The sequence below is a fragment of the Pavona decussata genome, unplaced genomic scaffold, assembly GCF_977016875.1.
Source record: "Pavona decussata unplaced genomic scaffold, jaPavDecu1.1 SCAFFOLD_384, whole genome shotgun sequence".
In the NCBI taxonomy this organism is placed as follows: Eukaryota; Metazoa; Cnidaria; class Anthozoa; order Scleractinia; family Agariciidae; genus Pavona; species Pavona decussata.
This window is the reverse complement of record NW_028145757.1, coordinates 40,001-50,169: the sequence shown is the minus strand read 5'-3', so window position 1 is coordinate 50,169 and position 10,169 is coordinate 40,001. Positions and strand designations below refer to the sequence as shown.

The 10,169-nt window shown below is 41.1% G+C and overlaps 1 pseudogene; it reads left to right on the top strand.

Moving 5' to 3' along the window:
• Positions 1 to 9,707: 9,707 nt before the first annotated feature.
• LOC146451760 (uncharacterized) overlaps positions 9,708 to 10,169 on the top strand; it is a 1,367-nt pseudogene continuing 905 nt past the window's right edge.

The following is a 10,169-nucleotide window of genomic DNA, read 5'->3' as shown; positions in this document are numbered from 1 at the left end:
TTATGAGCAGTTGCTTGTTGGCGGTATTACTTAGAAACACGTCCTTCTTCAGGTTCAAAACCATGTCGCTATCAAAGTTCACTGATGGACCATAGACCCCGGATCTTCTTTGATGCTCGCAGTCTTTTTTGGAATGCCCCTCTTCATATCCATCAAAAACTACTGTAGCCTGGTTGTACCTTTGGGTCACATGTTGTACATAGAGCGAGAGAATTTCCGTGTAGGTAAGGCCCCGTGGCCAGGAAATGCGATAGAGGAGAGCGCCGCCATCAAGAACATGGTGAATCTTTCGTGTAGACTTGGTTGTTTGCTCATTCTTCGTTCGAGTCCAGATAGCATCAGCCAGAACGGGCTTATCAGCCTTACGTGATAGGAGCGAGGAATCGAATAATGCTGGTGGATAACTGCACATCTCAACCTTGAAGAACGATTGGCGATTGTCATACTGTCCTGCCGTTACTACAAAACTCAATCTCTGAAACAGCAACTGTGGATCCACCTGGATGTTGCCTTCACTTAACCTCACAGCTGTCTTGCACGCAAGGGTAAGTACTTGGGCTTTCTTACGAAATGAGTCGTCATGTGCATTTTTTGCCAACCATAGAACTTAGCACCTTGTCTCCTACTTCCTTGCAATTATCGACATTGACTTCCTCATCAGCATGGAAAACCTGTTGCAATGCAGCGCAGCGCATGATCCTGGGAAAATAGATCTCTCTGGGAAGGGTAATCGACTAGATCAAGGGTGTCATTATAATCTTGCTTCGGTGGCGTCCCTATGCTGTCCACTAGTTTGATACCAACAACAACAACAACGATACTTTTTTTCACCCCATAAGATTGTGGTAACATAAACACAAATATAGTACTATAAACAAGGTGAATACCTAACACCAGTAATAGTCTGCATGGCGTCCTTGCCTTCTGCACAAGCAGGCATTGACATTAACCAAACAAGCGCCTGCGTCTCTGACAATCCTTTACCTCAAATTAAACCACCGCTCGTCTTAACGTTGCGCGTCAGAACTTGTTCAATCATCAAATCGGTGTAGAGCCCCACCCAAAAGCAATCCCTTCTCCGTGCATTCTGAAAGTTCTTGTAAATGTTTGGGTGAGTGTTTTGAAGCTCATTCGTCATTTGTAGGTAGATATAGGCCGATTTTGCATAAAGTCGGTAGCAGCGGCAAAATAAGGGAGCATGTCATAAACTGATTGGAGTTGCAGAGTCCAATTTCCGTGCATTCGGCTTTTATGAATCTACGCAGTTTTTCTACCATCTCCATATATGCAGTCCACACAACAGCAGTTCGTCGATTCTTCATTGAACTTTGCACGTGTTTGAACTTTTCTGGAATTCTCTGGACCACTTCGGCAGAACAAACTTCCTCTACTATGAATTTGCCTTCTTAGCATGGTTCTCGCCACCTTAATATTTTCTTCAACACTTTCGTTTCTGGATTCCGCTTGGACGTCATCAAGCTGTATCTGTGAAGGAATGTCGTTTTGCGGGATACTGCTGCCGATTTGACTGGTTGGCTCCCAAGCTTTACTAGCAGTCTCTGTGGGGTCAGTACAACATGTCAGGGCGGTACGTGCGGTCTCTGTGGGATCCGCATGCGAGGCGAGCGATGGTTGCTCTTTCGCGTTGATCAATATTACGGCTTCCTGTTTTTTTGTACCTGATGAAATCAAGACGGCATTTCTTATGTAAGCGTTGGCCAGTTTTCACCTGGACTGTACACTGGCCCAGTGTCTGGCTTATGCTATTAATGTTTCTGCAACCCTTTTCCGTCAAGGTGACCGTGACATCTTCATTGTCTATGGACTCAATGCAAAAGCAGCAATTCATGTCCAAACATCAGTTCGTAGAACAAATTTCCCACTCAAATCGTATGTTTTCATCTAATTATTTTATTTTTATCTGTTAATAACATTTTTGTAGATTATAAACATTTATTGTAGTTCAAGATGGCTTAGAATCGCTCTATTTTAACTTTATTTTGTGTGTTTCGATTTATTATTACTTTTCGCTAAGTGGATACCCTGTGGTACATGCTCCAAATTTTCAATGCTTAATCTAAGCATGTTCCACCACGCGAATTTTGCAGAACTTTTAGTATATTGGTAAGTAGACCACTAACTATCATCTGGCAGTGACAGAAATTCTGTTGCAATTAGTTTGACTTTCACCCTTAAAAATTTCATTAGACGACTTGACTACTTGTGACATCCCGCCTGAAAGCTAACTTACACCTTCTAACTTACAGCCTTTTTCTTTACAAAACCCAAGTGTCGATAGGCTGCTTCAATTGTTTGAGAGAGCTTGATGCCAAGAAAGCAACTGGGTTTTATAATATACCTTGCAACATTTTGAAATTAGCAGCTGATATTTATTGTTGTGCCTTTGTTGATACACATATTTAACGAGTCAATATGTGCTTGAATTTTTCCGTCTGAATGGATATTAGCTAAGGCAACGCCGATCTTTAATAAGAATAAGCTGTGCTATTTTGTCCGCTGTCACTGTAAGTTCGCCTGAAGTGTAGTGGTTATCACGTCTGCCTTGAACGCAGGAGACCGGGCTTCAAATCCTCGCCGGTGAACCATATTTTCGCATAGTACGTTATATCTTGCTTTTACACGTTGACTTACTTTGTTCCTTTGATATAACAGGTCATATTCTTGATATTCCCTGCTGTCTTTGTTTCATGTTATTGTGCAAGGACGGGATATGCAGGATCATGACAGGAACCTGATGAAGGTGTTGGGGAGGCTAGAGTAGAAACATTTGACCCTGAATGCTGAGAAGTGCACCCTCTGAATGACAAAAGTTGTCTTTATGGGGCTCCTTTTGACCAACGAAGCAAGCCAACCACAATCCCCGTCCGAAGTGCGTAGTTTTCTTGGCCTAGTTGGATTTAGCGCTAGATTCATACCTGGTTTCTCCACTACTGTTAAACCCCTAGGGAAGATTGTTAGAAAGGGGGAACCATTTCTTTGGCCAAGGAGCAGGAGAAGTCTTTCCAAAAGCTGAAAGAGCAGATTGCCAGCGCACCCGTTTTGGCATACTTTGGCAAAGAAGCTCGCACCCACATCATTGCTGATGCCAGTCCAGTTGGACTTGGAGCTGTACTTGTACAAGAAGAGAATGAGGAACGCCGTGCCATTTGTTATGCTAGTCGTACTTTGAGCCAGGTTGAACGCCGTTATAGTCAAACCGAGAGGGAAGCTTTAGCCTTAGTTTGGGCGTGTGAACGTTTTCACCTGTATTTGTATGGTCTGCCAGAATTTGAACTTGTTACTGATCATGAGGCACTCAAGGTTATTTAGTCGACTAGGTCCAAGCCGTCAGCTCAGATAGAGCGCTGGGTTTTACTCCTTCAACCTTATAGTTATCGTGTTTGCTATGTGCCCTCCAGAAAGAACATTGCGGATGCCTTTTCCCGATTGACAAAGATTGAAGATTTCTTCCACTCTCAGGACGACGACGAGTATGTTCGCATAGTTACATCTAATGCTACACCAGTGGCCTTAAAGATTAAGGAAGTTGAACAAGCCTCAGCCCAAGTATATGAGCTACAGTCCATCAGGAAGTGTCTCATTGATGGAAAGCGGTACAGTGTTCCAAAGCAATATTTACCAGTGCGCAGCGAGTTAACCTTCATTGACCATGTCATTTTGAGAGGTACAAGAATTGTTGTGCCTAAATCCCCGCGAAAGAGAGTGGTCAACCTAGCACACGAAGGACACCAGGGGGTTGTCAAAACAAAGGAGAGACTCCGTACGAAGGTGTGGTGGCCAGGCATTGATCGTAAAGCGGAAAGGCCATGTGCAGAGTGTTACGGATGCCAGCTTGTCAGCTTGTCACAAAGAATGTACCCTTCCAGTATGCCTCAACAGCCGTGGGAAGAGTTAGCTCTGGATCTGTTAGGACCTCTCCCATCTGGAGACAGTCTATTGTTTTTATTGGATTATTACAGCAGGTGGATTGAAGTTGATGTTATCAGAGCCACAACCCGCAAGATCATTGTCAGCGACTCGACGCTCAGTTTGCAAGGCATGGGATACCTACGGCTCTGCGGACTGATAATGGTTCCAACTTGGTGTCTAAGGAGATGGAGGATTATCTGACCGAATTTGGTATAGAGCATCGAAACACCCCCCTACTTTGGCTAAGGGCTAATGGTGAAGTGGAGAGGCAAAATAGGTCACTTCTAAAAGCCATCAGAGCTGCCCATGCAGAAGAAAAGAATTGGAGGAAGGAGTTAAACAAGTTTCTACTGGCTTACAGGTCCACTCCTCATTCGACAACTGGGTATTCAGTATTTAGTCTGGCTTGAGCAGTAGGTGTAGTAGCTTTGTGTGAGCAGAATTCCTTATAAAGAGTTTTGGAGAATGCGCTTAGAAGATAAACTATCTCTCCCTTTACAGGTAAAAGAAAAGTGTTTTCATTGAAAGGGTGCGGTTCAGTAAACGTATTTTCTTTGATGATAGACTGCAATTCACCTGGTATAGCATTTACAATCCCCATCAACGAAAACAATTCACTTGGCGATAGCCGAGCTCTAATAACTTTCTCGCTTTTAAGGCTTTTAAGGAAACTATGATCCTTTGATACCAAATAACCTACTTTAACTGTGCCACAATTTGGAAGCAGGTTTTGATATATGGTTTTTCGTTGGCTAAGTATATTCTTATTTTTCCAAATTACTTGATTCATTACATCCTGACATAAGTAACAACATTCCTCTTTACGAGAAAAGACCATGCATCAAGACAGTCCCTATAAATCACTGGAAGAGCGACTGGTAACTTATCAAACTAACACTTTAGAACAAAACCTGCCACCTATTTTCCCCAAATAATGATCCAAGAAAAACGTCCAAGGGCTAACATATTCGTTAATGTACTTCTTTAAGCAAATAACTGTTTAAGCTTTGATTATACATTCTATATCAAGCATCTTCAGACCGCCTTGTTCAATATCATTTATTAATGCCGTAGGCTTGACCTTATCCTTGCGGCTCCAAATGAAGTTGTAAAATTCTTTGTTCACAGCCTGGACAAGGTCATTAGTCACGTGGATGAGAGTTGCCTTAGACATAAATTTTGCCGGGATTGCGAAAGATTTGACAATTTGACAATTCTCCACTTCCACCTATTTAGTGTTTTCCTAACGGACTTGAGAATCGTCTCAAAATTTTCTTTTTTCCTTTGCACTTCGTTGTAACTGAAACATACACCTAAAATTTTCACTGATGTCTTAAATTCTTGTGGGAATGTCTCCAGTTTTCTCGAACCCAAATAGAAGAATTCTGTTTTTTCTCGATTAACTTTAAGCCCTGAGGAAACTGAAAATTCTTTAAGCGTACAGATAAGATGCTCGTAAGAAGATCTATTTATAAAAAAAAAAACAGGATATGTCATAAGCAAAGAGGGCGAGTGAAATCCCTTCATTTCCAATTTTAATTCCTTGGATATTCTTATTTTGCCTGATGCTGCAAGCAAGCACCTGGAGAGATATAAATAAACCAAAGTGGTGAGAGAGGGTCCCCCTGTCTCACCCCGCGGCCAGTATTAAAACAATTTGAGGCAAAATCGTTGTTCATAAGACAGCTAGACACGTTCGAGTAAAAAGTGCAAATCTACTGAACGAAGAACGGCCCGAAGTTATATGCTTGGAGACCGTTTAACAATTGACCTACCCTTCACATAAGCATTTTGGTTGTAGTGGATCAAGTCAGGTAGCAGTTTTCAAACGTTTTGAGAGGGCCTTCGAGGCAATTTTTGTGTCGACATTAATGAGAGATATTGGTCTCCAAATTCCTATAGACCTTTTGTCTCTACCCCTCTTCTCCAATAAAGTAATCACCGCCTGTCTCTGAGAAGTAGATAATTCCCCATGATCATGTGCGTAATTTAAACAGGTGCTTTCCAAAAATTGGCCAGAACGCTAAATAAAACTCAACTGTAAGGCCATCGTTACGAGGCGGGTGATTCCTTTGGAACATTTTAAGGTATTATAACATTCCGACTAACAGTTAATTTTTCTTCACACTCTGCTTTTTGTTCATCGGAAAGCTTTGGCACCGTTAAAGTTTCAGCACACGGGCTTGTATTTGAACTTGAGTCCTCCCCGTAAAGATCTGAATAAAAACTACAAATTTCCTTCATAATAACTTCAGGTTTTGTTGTTAAAGATTGATCTGTGGTAAAAATCTTACGAATAACACTTTTCTTACCTTTTGAACTCTCCAAAATAAAAAAAAAAATACTTGTTACTTTTTTCTCGTACCATCTTGCCCTCGAACGGACTATCACTCCCTGTAGAATGTACTCATATTTGAGGTGATACTCAGTCTTAAGGATCTCTAATTTGTTTATATTTTCAACTGATGGGTCCTGATCACACAACATGTGAATATCTTTCAACTTTTTCTCCATTTCTCTTTGGCTCGCCCTAGCTCCTTTCTCTCGCTTTTGATTTGCTATAAGACATGGTCTCCTGTCTAATTCTATATATTTGGTCACATCCCAGAACAGTCTCGGATTCTTTACATCCTTAACGCTCTTCGATCCAGATTTGATACTTTCTGTTCAATATCTCTGAGTAAACGTAGAGATTCATTAAATTTCCAAAAAAAAAGGAACCACGTGTTTGATTTTCTACACTGTTAATACTTCGTACGATTGCTGAGTGGTCTCACTTAATAGAAGGTATGATATCAACTTGATCAATATCCTCTTCAAGAGCATTGTCTATCAACCAAAAATCGAGCCTTCTCTGCACAAAAGGCGTTTTTTGCCTCCACATAAACCTTTTATATATTTGGATTTCGAAGGCTCTCCAGATATCAACTAAATCATTTAAGGGACAGATAATTTCAATCTCCCTAGCAGAATCCTTTAGTTTTGCATTACCCTCCGACTATCAAATTCCGGGGCGAAGACAACATTAAAATCCCCACCCATAATGATTCTACAATCATCGTAATTCATCCTTTATGCGGTCAAAAACTATAATTTGTTCGTTGGTCTTGTTTGGGGCGTACATGTTAAGATCTAGAAATATAATTTTTTTGGTCTTGCAATGACGCTTCCACAAGAACAAAACGACTCTGACTGTCCTGACGCAGAACCATGAAAATAAAACATCTGACTTGTCCACTGCATTTTCCAACCATTTACTAACTCTTTAGTACTGTATGTTTCCTGTAAAAAAAAAATCTGCTTGTTGCTTTACTAGCCACGCAAATATTGATTTCCGTCTCTCCAAAGAACGAATCCCTCCAACATTTACTGATACAAGTTTAGATGCAACACTCACTGACAGCACAATTGAGTAAAAAAACGCACATTGCTACTAACTAACAATGACCCCGTTGTTTAGAGCAGTTCCAAATTTGAGATTCAATGGCACTACTTCAAGGAGAGATGCTTAAAATGTGGCATTCTATGCTCGAAGAGCTCAAATAATAAGAGCGAATGACAATTCCGAGATACTATTTCTCTCAAAGTTCCTCAATAACCGATGCTCAACTTCACGCGCGTTTAGTGATTCTTCGGAAAAGGCTTACGCTGCCGTACTGTACATACGAACTGCATACAGCTATTTCAATTAGCGTTGTCGGTTCAAAGCATAAAGCTAAAAGACAAGACCGAAAGTTTACGTGGGATTTTTATGAATAAATTCATCAAAATCAGTCATGCCTGGACGAAACAATAGGTTGTAATTAGCAGTGCAATGACCTGCACGTGCAGGGATGATTTTGATGAAATTATTCTAAAAAATCATCCCACAAAACATTGCGGTCTTGTCTTTTAGCTTGATTTTAATCCGACAACGTTAATTGAAATAGCTGTATACCGATGATCAAGTTCAAACAAGACTGATCACAAGCAAGACTAGAGTTGTACCAATTAAGAAACAATCTATTCCTCGCATGGAGTTGCACTGTCGTCAACTCTTTACCGCAGAAGGTAAGTCGCGTCGTCTATTGGGCTCATTCCAGCACTGTACTCTGCTGGATCAGAAACGAAAGCAGTGGAAATAATCAGTCTTAAGTGCGTCACAGAGTAGACGAGATACGACAGCTAACGGACAAAGACCATTGGAGACATTGCCCTCGAGTGGATTGACCGCCCATGAGATGCGAACCAGCCCTATTTGGCGGAATGGCACCGGGGGAATGGCCCGGCCTTTCTGTGTTTCCTCGAAACAATTAACGAATCTGCGCATACCGAACTCGTAAAGTGCCCGCCGGAAGTGACTCACGTCCTTACAATGTCTAAAGAGCACTTAACACAAATCAATCTGTCGCAAATTATCAATTGTGATCGTTTCAGTAATTTCGATCGTCGGATACGAGTGACTGCCCACGTGTTAAAATTCGTCAGAAACATCAAGAAACGTCTGTAGAAAAAAACAAATGTCATTAAAGAAGAAGTAAAGTAAAGGATTCGAGCGTAATCGGATAAACTGTATGAACGCCAGAGAACTGAAGCAATCTGAGACCTTTTAAATTTGTATACGTCAATTCAGTCGTCTGTAAAGGGTGATCAAGCGAAACTACACAGAGTTGATCAGTTAACTAATTGTTTTTGATAACGACAAAGCTCTAAGATGTCATGGGAGAATCAATAATGCAAGCAGGTTGCAAGTAGCCTGCGTGCATACGTCTCCGCCTATTTCCTTTGTTGGGAGATAGGAGACGTCTGTACGGAGGCTAGTTTGCAAGTGGAGACCAATAATCCAAGGCTTTTGCCGTCCCTTTGTTGAATTGGTATTACGTCACCGTCACCAATCAGTGAAGCACAGTTCAGTTCAAAACACATCACCACTATTCGAGGACGGTTTTAGTTTCTCCGGGAAAGACAAGCAGTAAAGCGAGTATTGAGAAGTTGAGTGATGTGTAAGAAATTGGAAGGGTTTCCGCATCCAGTTCACATTTCGCCAGATCTCCCGAGAATTCGTGTTTTCCGATGACCCTCCATTTACCCACATGCATGCTTTGCAGGGTCCTTGTACAGCCTCCGAGAGTGGCAATCAGAAGTGCTATGCTTATTTATATACGTACACAACATCGACCAGAGCCGTAGAGGGGGTATCGCAAATGCATCGTGTTTTTACGTCCAGTAGGGCCATGCCCAAACTTTAGACATGAGATACTATTAGAAAGTTACTTGATTGACAGTACTCTGTGCAAATATTATTATTATTATTATTATCATCATCATCATCATCATCATCTTCATCATCATCATCATCATCTTCATCATTGTTATTATGCAATACAAACGTATGTATGCTATGTGCAATCATAGAAGAGTATGACGCGGCACGTACATGCAGTGTAAAACGTAAGAATGTTAATCATGAACCACACAGGTGCAAAGCGCAGCCTATGCGGCCTTAGAGGAACTAAACTGCGCTATTAAAACTATTTCATACTTAAAATTACTTAAAATCTAACTCTAAATAACTTGGTGAGAAAATGTTGCAAAAAATAATTAATTTTTATAAAAGAATTTCCTAGTTAACAGATTTCCTTCAAATGTTGTAGCAACCTCTAACAACTCTATCAGGTTGGTTTTTGTGATGTTAAGGTCGTATTCCTTGTTGAACCAATCGTCTTTAAAAGCTTTCTCCGCTAGGATTTCAATTGTTTCATTCACTGGCACCTTAACATCACAAAAACCAACCTTACAGAGTTGTTAAAGGTTGCTACAAAAAGTCAGCTTTTTCAATTTGAAGGAAATCTGTACGAACAAGTGGACGGAGTTGCTATGGGCTCTCCACTTGGGCCACTCATGGCAAATGCATTTATGTGCAATATCGAAGAACAATTGACAAACCAAAACAAGATGCCCGCTTTCTATAAACGCTATGTCGATGACACCCTCAGCAAAATGCCCGATGTTTCATCTGCCTCTGAATTCTTGTCGACGCTGAATGAAATCCACCCCTCAGTCTGTTTCACAACGGAACTCGAAGACAACGGCAAACTTCCCTTTCTTGGAATGGTGATTATCAGAAATGGCTCCCGACTAGACACGAAGGTCTACAGGAAACCAACCGATACTGGGCTTTTACTGCACTACCAAAGCCATGTTGACATGAAATACAAACATTCTCTGCTGAAAACAATGTTAAACCGGGCGTTCAAACT